Here is a 15,414-nt window from a genome sequence, read left to right on the forward strand (position 1 = left end):
TAGTCTTGTTAATGTGCATGCATGCGGGATGATATGATGTATGCCCTCACCACAACACTCTCTCGTGCGACAACATCTAACGATCGCCAATGCCAACACTCCCTCAGTGCGACCTCGACTGCCGAGTCGCCAACCTAGCTAATGTCATGCAATGATGATGTTAACCGGGTTCTTAGTTAAGTCCATTCATCCAGTGAGTGGGGAATCGATACACCCAACGTATCAAATGCCTGAACTAGTTGCGAGGCCAAGACCCTCCAATGTGTGAGGCCGAGACCCCGCGATCCTTGACCCCATCGGGTTTCCCCCATCCTCGACTTCAAGCACATGGGGGGTGCTGAATGTGGGGTCGCTCGCGGTCACTACGGGGAGGCGCGTCACCCCAGCGTAGGCCGACAGCTCGGACATAGTGTCCCATTCCACCATGCCCGGCTCACGAGACTGTGGATCAATATTCCATCCGGTATCGATGGGCTACAACGGTGGTGGGGTGTTCCAGTTTCCATACATATGTGAGCAAACAAGGTTAACAAACTAGGTGGGTCAGCCAGTGGACTAAACCGCACGAGCTCAGGCAAGTATGTGGCGGAACGACATCGGGTACAAGCGACCCATGTAGCCTGACTACTGCCGCCCACACATACTCGTCCAAACCCATGGGTTTAGCCTCAAGGTGGTCCTACCAACGGAACCACCTTCGCTCTCCTCATGTTCCTGACCAACCCAAGGGTAGGAATAGTGACTTATAGCATGCCAACTACCAATGCCGCATCAAGCATATTCAACACCGTGATCTCATGTTACTCAACATACAATTCAAATTTTCCTACAAGCAAATCATTAATATTATAAATAAAGTGTATGTGTGTGGTGTGGGTTATTGAGGAAGTTAACACTTCCTCCATGTTGAGAAATCATATACACAAGAGTAATGAAATCATACGAAATATGAAGCAACAACGTATAAAAATCAACACGGCATGAGCATATGATCATCCATACATCGAATCATGTGAGAAACATAAACGACATCATGAGAGAGAGTCAAACATATAAATCCATACCATTTCAACCAACATACAATTCGTAGGATTTTCTAGGCTTTCAAAAATAACATCCAAGCAATCAAAATCATTAATCTCGTATTAAAATTGGTGCTAGGTCACCTAAGAGTAATAGTCCGCACCTATGGATCGTTGGAGGCTTGGAAAACGACCTAGGAATGAGGGCCTTTGGGGTCGGACGGCCGGAATCCCTATAGCAACCATTCGCATGTTAGAGTTTCAAGCAAATCCTTCCTCAACTCAAAGTTTTCAAGAAAAGGGAAGAGGGCTTTTACCTACACGATCAACGGAGCAAATGTGTGGTTGTGGTGGAGGGTTCTTCCTTGAAGAAGAGGTAGGGTGGTGCAAGATTGAACTCCCTTGGATCCCACCTTGCCTATGGTCCACCTTCACTCTCTTCTTCCTCTCTTCCTTCTCCTTTTCCTCTCCTCTCTCCCTTTGTTCCTTAGGGCAAATTCGTATGAGGAGAGGGGTGCCCCAAATGAGGCCTTTATATAGTCCCAGATTTGATGACAATGGCCCCATGTGTTGGGTTTTTACTATACTAGACCTATGAGAGGGTCTTTCTAGCCTCTAGGGCCCACTATGAGGTGTATAAGTCAATATACACCGTAGGATAGCTAGCCCTAATGATGATCTACGTATGGATATGATCGGCCCGCCATTTGGATGCACCGATCGACAGATATGATAAGAAGTCTGTTCAACAGTCACCGATAGTCGATCAGGGCCGTGGCTATACAAATATGAGCAGGGATATATTCTTACTCCATGGGTAAAGTTTGGTCGCAAACCGACGGTTCGAAATCTTCAACTTTGCATAAGAGTGGATGACTTAATTCACTTAAGTTTCAACTCTTTCCTTTAAGGTATTTGCACTTCTCATGCACTCATCCTTTAGCTCAAGTTGAGCAGTTCTGGACCGTACCCAGGTCCGATTCCCGCGATGGACGTCAAGCCCAATGAGACGGACATTGTTCTATAGTTTTGGGACTAGTGGTCCACCAACGAGCAGTCTAGAGCTTGTTTGGATAACCGGGGCAGTTCTGGTGGCCCTCTGGCCATGAAACTTATAGGATAGGTGCTCCATGGCCCGATGAAGAGCCATGCAAAATTTGAGGATGATCATATATGAGGTTTGGTCGCACTGGTCTGATTTGCGATCAACGGTCACCTGCCACGATCGGGTCCTAGAGTTTATGGACGGGCATAGGAAAATACATTAGACCCTCATCGTAAATTATGAAGAAATCTGACGGCTGAAATGTCTTACATTTCAGTTTTTATTTACACGTGCCAGATTCTAATTTTGGCATTGGTGAGGCGCATCTGGCAAGTGCCAGATTTCACTTCTGGGTGTCCACTGGGTTCGTGATCCGTGATGGTCCCCAAGCCCAGTGAGATCTATGCTCCCTTAAATTTTTATAATTTTCTGACATTCCCATGTCGCGGTATAGCCCGCACGGGCTGCCGCTAAGTGTAAACGGCTATCTGGCTTAGAGGCCCGCACCAGGTTCTATAAAGGATTGTCTGGTCTATTCAATTGAGTTAATCTTGGTCTAATTTATTTGTGATACCTCACTATGAGTGGCTTAAATGAACAGTCCTGTGGCAAATCCTACGTGGACGCCCCAGGACACTGTTCTGGTTGGGTGGGACGTTACACTACACCTGATGTTCAAGTGATTGGGCGGATTCATTGGCTTTCTACGGCTGATTAATCGGACTAGTGCAGTTCTTTACTGGTACACTCATGTATAAACTATCATTAAGTGTTAATGATCATTAAGTGATGTTATAAGTTAATTAAATAAAAAAAAAAATTCAAGAATTTTTGGAAATCCAAAACAGTGAAAATCAAGGATGTTACAATCTACCCCCCTTAAAACCACCTTTGAAATTGACTCTCTCTCTCTCTCTCTCTCTCTCTCTCTCTCTCTCTCTCTCTCTCGTGTGAATCCCATTTTTAATGTGGTCGTCCATCTTATGGAGCCTTCTTTGGATGTGGGTCATTCATAATTAGTGGCCTACCTTTGATGGGTCATCTATAATGTGGATCCCACCTTTGATGTCAATCTTTCATAGTGTGGTCCCCCACATTTGATGTGAATTAACTATCATATGGTCCCACATATAGTTTATCCATGTCATCCATTCATTGTGCAAGCTCATTTTAGGGAAGCAGCCCAAAAATGAGGTGGCAAATCCAAACCTCAAGTAGACCACACCATGGGAAATAGTGGTGATTGAAAAGGCCCACCATTACAAGGGACCCCAAAAGTACTTATGGGTCAAGCTGATATTTTTGTTTTCCCTTCATCCCGGTCTGCATGACCTAATCAACAGATTAGATGTTAGATAAACATCAAATTTTTAATGGTTTGCGTTCAATTACCACTGTTTCATGTGGTGTTATCCACCTGTGTGTGAGAGAGATTGAAAGTCAGGCTCAAGTTAAAAGCTCAAACCCGACCTGTGGACTTGAAACTACAGCCCAAGCCCAGCAGGTGGCAGTTCAGGCCGTCTTTTTTAACATGATTAAGGCCAATGCCAATGTTTTGGGGATTATGGCTGAGGTCATGCCACTTGGCTACTTACCACCCCTACATTCTACTGGCTCTAGTCTTGCTTACTTCCTGCAAAGTAATGAAAGCCCAACAAGCAAGATAGAAAGTGGTTAGGTGGCAAATGGGCTACTCTAGCCTGTATGACCAAACTCCGCAACGCCCACCATGATGTATGTGTTTTATCCCACCCATTCATTCGTTTTTCCAGATAATTTAGAGCATGAGTCCGAATGTGAAGCAGATCCAAAGCTCAAGTGGATCACACCACCACACCACAAGAAACAATGGGATAATGAATGCCCACCGTTGGAACCTTCGTAGGTCCCACCGCGATGTTTATTTGTCATCTACACATAAGAACACCTATCTGGACCGTCCATTAAGTCCAGTGCACTCTCTATCTGCTTCCCTGAAAAAGTCATTAAGATAAGATAATCCAAAACCTGCGGTTAGTGGTATGCAAGATGGACCCCACAAGAGACAAATCCAGACAGTTCATTATGTGGACCTCACGTGGATCAATCATATGGCTGATTGGCCACAGCGCGTAGAAACGGAGATTAAAAGACAGCGTACCCATGGGCTGAATTCAATTATTCGGACGGTTAGGATCATCTTGGGGCCGTTGCTAAAATCGAATCCTAACCATTACAAAGGTCACAGAACATTTCATTTTTCACTGGCCTTGGTTAATAACTTAACATTCTTGGATAGGACGAGGGTTGCGTCCAACCCTCCCCCGAGACTTAATCCATCTGGGCAGGGCTCTGTGGGGCTCAACTTATTGTAAGTATTTTATCCACTCAGTTCATTGCTTTTCTAGCATCATTTTAACGTTTGATAATAAAAATGAGGTAGTTTTACAGCTCCGGTGGGCCACACCAAAGGAAGCTTTAGTGATAATGAAACCCACCATTGAAACCTTTCTAAGGGCCACCTTAATGTTTTTTTTTTACCATACAACCTATTCGTAAGGATTAAGTGAAAGCACCAATATTAGCTTGATCCGAAACTTCTCCAGCTCCCAATTAGTTTTTAATGGTGGACATTCAATCCCCACTTTGTGGTTCACTTGAGCCTTGGACCTACCTTATTTTTTGGATAATATCTTAAAATGATATGAGGAAAACGATGAATGGCGTGGATTAAACACTTACATTATGGTGGGCCCCACAGATCCTTGCTCGGACGGCAATCCGTCTGGCCGGAGGCAGGACGCAATCCGCGTCCACTCGGATTAGGATTCCCTAGCGACACTCTAGGTTGTCACTGGTCGGGGCTTTGTTGGCTCACCATGATGTATGAGTTCCATTCACGCCGTCCATCCATTTTCCTGGCTCATTTTAAAGATTCTGACCACAAATGATGAAGATCTACGCAATTTGAAATAGTGACGATTGAACGCTTACCATTAAAAACTTCTAACAAAGGTTTTGGATCAAGCTGATATTTGTTTTTTGCCTTCATCTAGGTCTAGATCTGTGCGACCTTATGAAAAGGTTGGATGGAATTACAACGAGCCTTATGAAGTTTCCAATGGAGGGTGTTTAATCATAAGCATTTCCTGGTGTGTGGCGTCCTCAATTTCGATCAGCCTCGTTTTTGGCTCATTCCTTAAAATAAGTAGAAAAAAAAAGGGATGTACGACTTGGATTAAAAAAACATGCATCATAGTGGGTCCACATAGCACCGACTAATACGACCTTGGTGATACCTAATCCGAGTCCAACATGCATCAAACAGGTTAAGGTTAACAAAGGAGGCGGGTTGCTGCAAAAGAAGTTTCTGCGCAAGGATACTAGGTGGGCCCCACAGAGATGTTTATAAGAAATCCACCTTGTTCATCTATTTTGAGAGCTCATTTTAGGACATATGATTAAAAATGATGTCTCCAAAACTTAGGTGGGTCACACCAGAGTAAATAGTGGAGATTCAATGTGAATTGTTGAAACATATCTATGGTAATGAATTTTTTATTTCAGGTAAAAAAAAAATATTTTTTTGTATCTTCACTATTTTCACTTCATCCCAATGGTAATGACCTTATAAAGCCCAAGAAGGTTTCAATGGTTTGAATTTTTTTAAAAAGTTTTCCTTTCGTGTGACCCACTTTAGCTTTGGATCCACTTTAATTTTTATTGCATGTCCTAAATTGAGCTCTCAAAATGGATGGACGGGTGAATTTCTCATAAACATCTGGGTGGGCCTCACCCAGCATACTAGGAGGAAACTTCTTGCCAAAGGACGATTGGAAAGGAGAGGATTACGTACTGCCACGGCCGGTTAAGAGCTCGGGATAAGCTAGGGCTCACATGGCCCACAGGGTTTTTTATTTTCAATCCAACCAGTTCATAAGGTACACCATAATGATGTAAAACACAAATATTAGCTTGATTCAAAACTTCTTTGATTTTAATGAATTTCTCAATTGTAGGAATTTAATCCCTACTACGATGGTCCACTTGTGCCTTGGATCTACCTACGTAATGGATAAAAGGAAATCGGATTGCGTACGGAGTTACTCAGTAAGCTTTTATGGTACCGAGTAAACTCGGTTGGCACCACTGTTAATGTATGTGGTTAATCCACACCGTCCATCCATTTTTACTGATAATTTTAGGGGTTGATACCAAAATTTTAGTGAATCCAAAGCTCAACTGGACCATTACACAGGAAACAGTGTGGAATAATGATTTCCACCGTTGAAACCTTCCTAGGGTCCAAATTAATTTTTATTTGTCATCCAACCTATTCATAAGATTACAAAGACATGGATGAAGAGAAACCACAAACATCAGCTTGATTCAAAACTTCTTTGACCTCCAAAAAATTTTCAATGGTACAAGTTCAATCAAACTTTTCCTGTAATGTGGTTCACTTGAGATTTTAATTTGCTTAATTTTTGGGATCTAGTCCTAAAATTATCTGTTAGCATGGATTAACCGAGTGGATAAAATAAATAAATAACGTTGGACCCCACACAGTTTACTCAGTACGCTAAGGGTACTGAGTTACTCAGTACGCAATCCGCTTCCGGATAAAAGTCGTACATCACCGAAATCGGATTGGTTACTGAGTTACTCAGTACGCTCTTATCGTACTGAGTAAACTCAGCTGGGCGCACCTTGAATGTAGGTGGTATATCCACGTCGTCCATCTGTTTTTTCATATAATATAAGGAGTTGATCCAGAAATTGAAGCATATTCAAAGATCAAGTGGATCATACCACTGAAACAGTGGGGATAATGATTTCCACCATTGAAACCTATCTAGGCCCCATAGTGATGTTTATTTGTCATCCAACCTATTCAAAAGATTATACAGACCTTGATGAAGGGAAAACACAAATATAAGCTTGATCCAAAACTTCTGTAGCCCCGGGAAATTTTCAACGGTAGCTGTTCAATTCATCTGTTTCCCGTAGTGTGGTCCATTTGGACAATGGACATGTCTTGTTTTTGGGCACAAGCCCTAAAACTATCTGATAAAATGGATGGACAGTCCAGGGTTTTTCTTGACCAGTCCAGATTTAAATTCAAATTTTCAGAAAATTCTGGTAGGTCCTCGACTAGTCGAGTACCCTGCTCGACCGGTCATGGAGTCTGGTTCGACCAGTTGAGTGTGGCTCGACTCGAACTCCAGCAACACGATTTTTATTCACTCGAACAGTCGAGCGCTCTGCTCTACTAGTCGACCTGGCCACTTGACTAGTCGAGAGTCTATTTTATCCGATCGCGCTAGAAAATTTGAAAATTGGTTCTGCTAGGACTAGTCCAGTCGAACCTTAGACCAGTCGAGGGAACCGAATTGGAACCTATAAATTGAGGACATTTCTCAGATTTTTTCATTCATTCCAAGCCAATTCAAGTCATCACTCTGAGAGATAAGTCCTCATTATTGTGAAGCTATTGTGAGGTATTTAATATTTATTTTAATAGCTTTTTGGTTTCTTAATTTCTTGATCTCCTGATTCCATTCTATTAGATATAAAAGGGAATTTTGCTTTAACCCTTTTTGAGATCAAAAAAATTGAATCCAAGTAGCCAAAGGTTGAATTTAATTGAAAATTCATTTAGACCTAGAACTCTTTCATTTGTGAGATTGAACTTTGAACATCTTCGTCTACAAAGAAGCAGTTCTACCAGCTACATCAAAGAACAATCTTCAGATAAGTATTATATTTCAAATTTCTGTATTTTTGGTTTATGAGATTGTAACGCCCTGGAAATCGGGGTCGTGCATACGCTCGACTCCCGAGTTCCCGGGGTCACTTATAACCGGTTTTCATTAATATACGATTAATCCAGTCTAAATGCGCATTCTGGAATTTCCTGGAACATGAAGCACAACCACACAAGTCTACTGAAATGGAAGAAAATCAACTATACTTATATATACATATTCAAAAGAATATAAACGGGTGCACAAGGTAACACCCAATAAAATCACAAAAAGAATGGCATGTCCAAAAGAATAAAGCTGAGCCGCTGCTCGGCAATCTAACGAACCATCTACTGATCCGACGGGGTCCCGCTCATCAACTAGAAGTAAGGGAACTCGTCCTCCTCCTCGAGGCTCGCATTGTCAGGCTCCACAAAATCTATATCACCTGCATCTATGAACGGGTCTGGTTGGTGTTTTAAAACACCGTCCCAGAGTGGGAGTGAGTGATCAACTCAGTGGGTGCTATTAGTCTTAAGTTGCAACAAGCATCAGTTATAATAGGAATTTAATGAAAAGCAATCATTCACAAATACCTAACTAATCTTATTAATGCACATGCATGGTGGATGATATGATGTATGCCCTGACCACAACTCTCCCTCGAGCGACTCCGTCTAACGATCGCATATGTCAACACTCCCTCAGTGCCTCGACTGCCGAGTCGCCAACCTAGCTAATGTCGTGCAATGATGATGTTAACCGGGTTCTTAGTTAAGTCCATTCATCCAGCAAATTTGGAAATCTGATACACCCCACATATCATATGCCCTGAACTAGTTGCGAGGCCAAGGCCCCCCAATGTGTGAGGCCGAGACCCCGCGATCCTTGACCCCGTAGGGTTTCCCCCATCCCCGACTTCAAGCACATAGGGGGTGCTGAATGTGAGGTCACTCGCGGTCAGTACAAGGAAGCGCATCACCCCAGCGTAGGCCGACAGCTCGGACATAGTGTCCCATTCCACCATGCTCGGCTCACGAGACTGTGGATCAATATTCCATCCGGTATCGATGGGCTACAACGGTGGCGGGGTGTTCCAGTTTCCATACATATGTGAGCAAACAAGGTTAACAAACTAGGTGGGTCAACCAGTGGACTAAACCACACGAGCCCAAGCAAGTATGTGGCGGAACGACATCGGGTACAAGCGACCCATGTAGCCTAACTACTGCCGCCCACACGTACTCGTCCAAACCCATGGGTTTAGCCTCAAGGTGGTCCCACCAACGAAACCACATTCGCTCTCCTCATGTTCCTAACCAACCTAAGGGTAGGAATAGTGACTCATAGCATGCCAACTACCAATGTAACATCAAGCATATTCAACACCATGTTCTCATGTTGCTCAACATACAATTCAAATTTCCCTAGCAAGCAAATTATTAATATCATGAATAAGGTGTATGTGTGTGGTGTAAGTTGGTGAGGAAGTTAAGCACTTTCTACACCTCAAGGAATCAAATACATAAGAGCAAATGAATCATAGACAATATGAAGCAACATATATAAGAAAAAGAAATCAACCAAACATGAGCATGTAATCATCCATACGCTAGATCATGAGAGAGGCAAGATTAACATCAAAGGGAAATAAACATGCAATTCATACAATTCCAACAATATGTCATCCCTAGGTTCCTCTAGATTCTACCATACAACATACCAAGCAAACAAAATCATTAAACTTCAATTATAGTTGGTGCTAGGCCACCTAAGGATAATAGTCCGCACCTATGGATCGTTGAGATCTTAGAAAATGACCTAGAAACGCCAAACTCGATGTTGATCGGCCAGAATCCTAAGACAATACACTTGCATGTTAGGATTTCATACAAATCCTAGCTCAACACAAAAGATTACAAAAAGGATGGGTGCTTACCTCCCCAATCGGATGAAAATCACTTGTATTTGTGGATGAAGGATTTCTTGAGCAAAGGGAAGAGGGGTTTCTAGATCTCACCTCCCTTGGGCCCACCTTTCTCTCCCTTCTTCCTTCTCTCCTTCTCTCTTTCTCCTTTTTTCTCCTCTTTCTCTCTTTCTCTCTTTCTTTTCTCTAGGGCAAATTCGTATGGGGAGAGGGGTGCCCCAAATGAGGCCCTTTTATAATGCCAGATTTGGTGACAATGGCCCCAAGTGTTGGGTTTTTACTATACTAGACCTATGAGAGGGTCTTTCTAGCCTCTAGGGCCCACTATGGGGTGTACAAGTCAATATACACCATAGGATAGGTAGCCCTAATGATGATTTACGTATGGATATGATCGGCCCGCCATTTGGATGCGCCGATCGACAGATATGATAAGAAGTCTGTTCAACGGTCATCGATAGTCGATCAGGGCCGCGGCTATACGGATATGAGCAGGGAAATATCCTTACTCCATGGGTAAAGTTTGGTCACAAACCGATGGTCTGAAATCCTCAACTTTGTATAAGAGTGAACGACTCAATTCACTTAAGTTCCAACTCCTTCCTTTAGGGTATTTGTACTTCTCATGCACTCGTCCTTCACCTCAAGTTGACCGATTCTGGACCGTACCTAGGTCCGATTCCCGCGATGGTCGTCAAGCCCAATGAGACGGACATTATTCTATAGTTTTGGAACTAGTGGCCCGCAAACAAGCCGTCTAGAGCTTGTTTGGAGAATCAGAGCAGTTCTGGTGGCCCTTTGGCCATGAAACTTATAGGAAAGGTGCTTCATGTCCCGATGAAGGGCCATGCAAAATTTGGGGATGATCGGAAATGAGATTTGGTCGCACGGGTCTGATTCGCGATCAACGGTCACTGTGCCACGATCGGGACCGAGATTTTGTGGGCGGGGGTAGAAAAATATATTAGACCTTTACCGTAAATTTGGAAGAAATCCGACGGCTGAAATGCCTGAAATCTCAGTTTTATTTACCCGTGTCATATTCTAATTCTGGCATTGGTGGGGCACATCTGGCAAGTGCCAGATTCCACTTCTGGGTGTCCACTGGGTCTGTGGTCCGCGATGGTTCCCAAGCCCAGTGAGATCTATGCTCCCCTAAATTTTTATAATTTTTTAACCTTCCCGTGTCGTGGTATAGCCTGCATGGGCTGTCGCTAGGTGTTAACGGCCATCTGGCTTGGAGGCCCGCACCAGGTTCTATCAGGACCCGTCTGACCTATTCAATTAGGCTAATCTTGGTCTAATTTATTTGTGATACCTCACTATGAGTAGCTTAAATGAATGGTCCTGTGGTAAATCCTACATTGACGCCCCACGACACTATTCTGGTTGGGCGGGACGTTACTACACCTGATGTTCAAGTGATTGGGCGGATTCATTGGCTTCCTACGGCTGATTAATCGGACTGGTGCGGCTCTTTACTGGTACCACCCCTGTATACACTGACATTGAGTGTTAATAGTCATTAAGTGATATTATAAGTTAATTAATAGAAAAATTTTCAAGGATTTTTTTAGAAATCTAAAACAGTGAAAATTCGGGACGTTATAGAGATTCAACTAGAAAAATCTCTATTTGTGGTTTTGACTGAGATCAGTTAGGAAAATTTCAGCATAGGGTTTTTTATTGTGTAAGCCCATTGAAAAACACATCTATAAAAGTTTTAAGGTGAACCTTGAAAAACCTTCTTTCTTAGTGAAAGCCAATATCACGTGGGTGTGGATATTGGGAGTGGAGTAGTTGTGTAGTTGTTCTTGAACAGTTGATGTACACACTCGAACCACTATAATTCTTGGAGTTGTGGTGGATGATTGTATTTGATTATGTGTGTGAATGTTGTAATCTATTTCATGCTTTTGTGGTGAATGTTGTAATAGCTAGGTTTATTTCTTTTGCCTCTATTTCGGTTTGAGTTTTTGATACTTACCGACATTCTAAAAATCAGGTTGTCCTATCATAAGCCATTGGTTTTTAGTGTAAAGTTGTCCTTAGAACAACATTTGTATCAACCTCGCAATACTTGCGCGTTTGAGGTTGCTTTTAATTACTGCTATCTGTGTTATCTTTTCGCATTTTATTTTTATTTGGCATAGTCCTATTCAACCCCCCCTCAAAAAAAATATGTGTGAAAAATCTTCAGATAAGTATTATATTTCAAATTTCTGTATTTTTGGTTTGTGAGATTCAGTCAGGAAAATCTCTATTTGTGGTTTTGACTGAGATTAGTCAGGAAAATCTCAGCGTGAGGTTTTTTATTGTGTAAGCCCATTAAAAAGCACATCTGTAAAGGTTTTAGGTGAACCTTGGAAAACATTCTTTCTTAATAAAATCCAATATCCCGTGGGTGTGGAAATTGGGAGTGGAGTAGTCGTGTGGCTGTTTTCGAACAGTTAGTGTACACACTCGAGCCACTATAATTCTTGGAGTTGTGGTGGATGATTGTACTTGATTATGTGTGTGAATGCTGTAATCTATTTCATGCTTTTGTAGTGAATGTTGTAATAGCTAGGTTTATTTCTTTTGCCTCTGTTTCAGTTTGAGTTTTTGATACTTACCGACGTTCAAGAAATCAGGTTGTCCTATCATAAGCCATTGGTTTGCGGTGTAAGGTTGTCCTTAGAACAACGTTTGAATCAACCTCTCAATACTTGTGCACTTGAAGTTGCTTTTAATTACTGCTATCTATGTTATCTTTCCACATTTGATTTTTATTCATGTGAGGCTACCTTTAATATTATATGCCCCTCATGTAGAGCCCAACTTTGAAATGGACTGTCTCTCGTGTGGATCCCGTTTTAATGTGGGTCGTCCATCATGTGGAGCCTTCTTTGGATGTGGGTCATTCATAATTAGTGGCCTACCTTTGCTAGGTCATCTATAATGTGGATCCCAACTTTGATGTCGATCTTTCATCGTGTGGGCCGCCACCTTTGATGTGAATTAACCATCATACGGTCCCACATATAGTTTATCCATGTCATCCATTTATTATGCAAGCTCATTTTAGGGAAGTACCCCAAAAATGAGGTGGCAAATCCAACTCTCAAGTAGACCACACCATTGGAAATAGTGGTGATTGAAAAGGCCCACCATTACAAAGGGCCACAAAAGTACTTATGGGTCAAGCTGATATTTGTGTTTTTTGCGTTCAATTACCCTTGTTTCATGTGGTGTTATCCACCTATGTGTGTGTGTGTGAGTGAGAGAGAGAGAGAGAGAGAGAGAGAGAGAGAGAAGGGTTTTCAACTGGATTGAGAATCAGGCTCAAGTTAAAAGCTCAAACCCAACCTTTGGACTTGTTACAACAGCCCAATCCCAGCAGGTGGCAGTTCAGGCCCAGAAGCCCAGTTGAGGCCAAGTCCTTTTTAACATGATTAAGGCCAATGCCAATGTTTTGGGGATTATGGCTGAGGTCATGCCACTTGGCCACTTACCACCCCTACATTCTACTGGCTGTAGTCTTGCTAACTTCCTGCAAGGTAATGAAAGCCTAGCAAGCTAGATAGAAAGTAGGTTATTAGATGGCAAATGGGCTACTCGGGCCTGTATGACCAAACTCCACAATGCCCACCATGATGTATGTGTTTTATCCCACCCATTCATTTGTTTTTCTAGATAATTTAGAGCATGAGTCCGAATGCGAAGCAGATCCAAAGCTCAAGTGGACCACACCACCACACCACAAGAAACAATGAGATAATGAATGCCCACCGTTGGAACCTTCGTAGGTCCCACCGTGATGTTTATTTGTCATCTACCCATTTTATAAGATCAGATATGTGTTTTATCTATGCCGGTTTGGCCAGTGACCCACCGGTGTGGCCTCAAAATGTTTTCAACGGTAAGCATTCAATCCCCACTATTTCTTGTGGTGTGGTCCATTGGAGAATTGGATCTGCCTAATTTTTTGGATCTTGCCTTAAACTGACCCACCAAAATGGATGGACAGCAGGGATAAAATGCATACATCATAGTGGGGCCCACAGAGCTTCGACACTAGCTAGCTAGCTAGTGCTGGAGAGATGCCACAATGCGTAGAAACGGAGATTATTAGACAGCATACTGATGGGCTGAAATCAATTATTCGGACGGATAGGATCATCTTGGGGCCCTTACTAAAATCGAATCCTAACCTTTAAGAAGGACAGCACGTTCCATTTTTCACTGGCCTTAGTTAACAACTTAACATTCTAGGATTGGGATTGCATAGCGACCCCTCAATAACCAGGTTGGTACTGGTCGGTGCTTTCTTGGCTCACCATGATGTATGAGTTCCATCCACGCCGTCCATCCGTTTTTCTGGCTCGTTTTAAAGCATCTGACAGCTAATGATGAAGATCGAAATCTCAGGTAGACCACACAATTGAAAATAGTAATGATTGAATGCCTGCCATTAAAATTTTCCAAGGGCCACAAAAGTTTTGGATCAACATATTTGTATTTTGCCATCATCCATGTCTAGGTCTGTGTGACCTAATCAAGAGGTTGGATGGAATTACAGTGAGCCCTATGAAGTTTCCAAGGGAGGGGTTTTAATCACAAGCATTTCTTTGTGTGTGGCGTCCTCAATTTGGATCGGCCTCATTTTTGGCTCATTCCTTCAAATAAGTAGAAAAAAAAAGGGATGAACGACTTCGATTTAGAAAACATGCATCAGAGTGGGTCCACACAGCACCGACTAGTACAATCGGACCGGATTAGCGGCTGACAAGGTGAGTAGCCAGACTGGCTACTGAAGTGACGTCATCAAGTTATGTGGGCCCCACCCTGATGTATGTTTTGTATCCATACTGTCCATACATTTTGAAATATCATTTTAGGGAATCATACAAAGAACGAGGCAGATCCAAGGCTGGAGTGGACCCCACCACAGAAAACAGTGGAGAGAGTGACAGCCACCGTTGAAACCTTCCCAAGGTCCACCATGATGTTTATTTGAGATCAACCTGTTTATGTGTTAATGCAGGCATGAAAGAAGGGAAGACACAAATATCAGCTTGATCGAAAACTTTTCAATGGTGGGTGTCACTCTCCCCACTATTTTCTGTGGTGGGGTCCACTCGGGCGTGGGGGCCATAGAACTTGGTGACGTCACTTCAGTAGCCAATCTTGCTACTCACCTGTCAGTATCTAATCCGCGTCCAGTACGACCTTGGTGCTACCCAAACGAGTCCAACATGCATCAAACAGGTTAAGCATAACAAAGGAGGCCGGTTGCTGCAAAAGAAGTTCCTGCGCAATGATATAAGGTGGGGCCCACTTAGATATTTGTGAGAAATCCACTTCGTTCATCTATTTTGAGAGCTCATATTAAGATATATGACTAAAAATGATGTCTCCAAAACTTATGTGGGTCACACAAGAGTAAGTAGTGGAGATTCGGTGTGAATAGTTGAAACGCAATGAATTTTCTATTTCAGGCATTTTTTTATTTTTTATTTTTGGTATTTTCACTATTTTCACTTCATCCCAATGGACAATGGTAATGACCTTATAAACGGTTTAGATGGCATATAAACATCAAGGTGGAGCTAGGAAGGTTTCAACTATATGATTATTATTTTTTTCCTTTCATGTGACCCACTTTAGCTTTGGATCCACTTTATTTTTGGTCGCATGTTCTAAAATGAACTC

The 15,414-nt window shown here is 42.6% G+C and overlaps 1 protein-coding gene across 1 annotated transcript in view; it reads left to right on the plus strand.

The window, feature by feature from the left end:
• The window catches only part of LOC131254382 (uncharacterized), a 91,221-nt gene that overhangs the window by 52,495 nt on the left and 23,312 nt on the right, over positions 1-15,414 (plus strand). The window lies entirely within an intron of this gene.

The sequence above is a fragment of the Magnolia sinica genome, chromosome 8, assembly GCF_029962835.1.
Source record: "Magnolia sinica isolate HGM2019 chromosome 8, MsV1, whole genome shotgun sequence".
NCBI lineage: Eukaryota > Viridiplantae > Streptophyta > Magnoliopsida > Magnoliales > Magnoliaceae > Magnolia > Magnolia sinica.